Here is a 1549-nt window from a genome sequence, read left to right on the forward strand (position 1 = left end):
CAGGGAGTCCACCCGCCACTGACCCACCAGGAGTCCGGAACATTTCTCCCAGTTGATCCTGGCGGAGGACGCGGCCGAGTAAATCTCCTGGCACTCACGCATCCTCCGCAGGTCAGCGGGATCCTCTACCGCGAGGAGCACGTCATCGGCGTAAGCCGAGAGGACGACCTCCACGCCCGGCCCTTGCAGAGCCAGTCCCGTCAACCTCGTCCGCAAGAGGCGCAGGAAAGGCTCCACGCAAACGGCGTATAACTGGCCGGACATGGGGCATCCCTGGCGCACCCCTCTCCTAAAGCGAAGGGGCGCCGTCAAGGACCCGTTAACCTTAATCAGACACTCCGCGGCGGCGTACAAAAGTCGGATCCGGGCGACGAAATGCGTCCCGAACCCGAAAGCGCGCAGAGTTCCGAGCAGATAGTCGTGATCCACCCTGTCGAACGCCTTCTCTTGGTCGAGGGATAGGAAGGCGACCGACAGACCAGCCTCCTGGGAACAATGGATGAGGTCCCGGACCAGATGGATGTTATCGTGGATTGTCCGGCCCGGGACCGTGTATGACTGGTCGGGGTGGATCATGTGGTCCAGCACGGCACCAAGGCGAGCAGACATCGCCCTGGCGAAGATTTTGTAGTCCGTGCTGAGGAGGGAGACCGGGCGCCAGTTCTTAAGGAGGCGGAGATCGCCCTTCTTAGGCAGCAGGACGATGACTGCCCTGCGCCAAGAGAGGGGCATCTCCCCGGTCGCCAGACTTTCCCCCAGGACCCGCGCGTAGTCGCTCCCCAGGACGTCCCAGAACGCCCTGTGGAACTCCACGGTCAGCCCGTCCAGCCCCGGGGATTTTCCCCTCGAGAGCCGGGCGAGGGCACCGGTCAGCTCCGCCAGGCTTAGCGGAGCTTCCAGATTTTCGGCGCCCTCCGGGCTGACCTTCGGCAGGTCCTCCCACAAAACTCTACGCGCTTCCTCGCTGGACGGATCCGGAGAGAACAGAGCCCCGTAATATTCACGGACCCTGTTGTTGACGCCCTCCGGATCCGAGACGAGAGAGCCGTCGTCGGCCAGCAGCGTCAAGAGCTGCTTACGGACACTCTGCCTTTTTTCCAGCGAGTAGAAGAAGGGGGAGCCGCGGTCCAGATCCCGCAGGAACCGGATCCGCGACCTCACGAACGCGCCTCGGGACCCGACGAGCTGCAGGTCCTTCAGCGCGGCCTTCTTCGCTTCGTACACCGTCCGCAGGGCCGGGTCCTGGACGACTTGACCGAGACGGGCTTCCAGGTCGAGCACCTCTTTTTCTAGGCGCCCGACTCTGGCCGCCCGCCTCTTGGTCGACCCCCTCGCGTACTCTTGACAGAAGACGCGGACGTGAGCCTTGCCCACGTCCCACCATAGCCTCAAGGAGGGGAAGCCCCCCTGCTTCCTTCTCCAGTCGGACCAGAATCGACGGAACGAGTCCTGGAACCGCACGTCCTCCAGCAGCCGGTTGTTAAAGTGCCAGTACGCGGACCCCGTCCTCGCGCGGAGCGAAGCGAGCTCCGCCCACACCAGGTGGTGG

The sequence above is a fragment of the Pristiophorus japonicus genome, chromosome 23, assembly GCF_044704955.1.
Source record: "Pristiophorus japonicus isolate sPriJap1 chromosome 23, sPriJap1.hap1, whole genome shotgun sequence".
Taxonomy (NCBI): Eukaryota; Metazoa; Chordata; class Chondrichthyes; family Pristiophoridae; genus Pristiophorus; species Pristiophorus japonicus.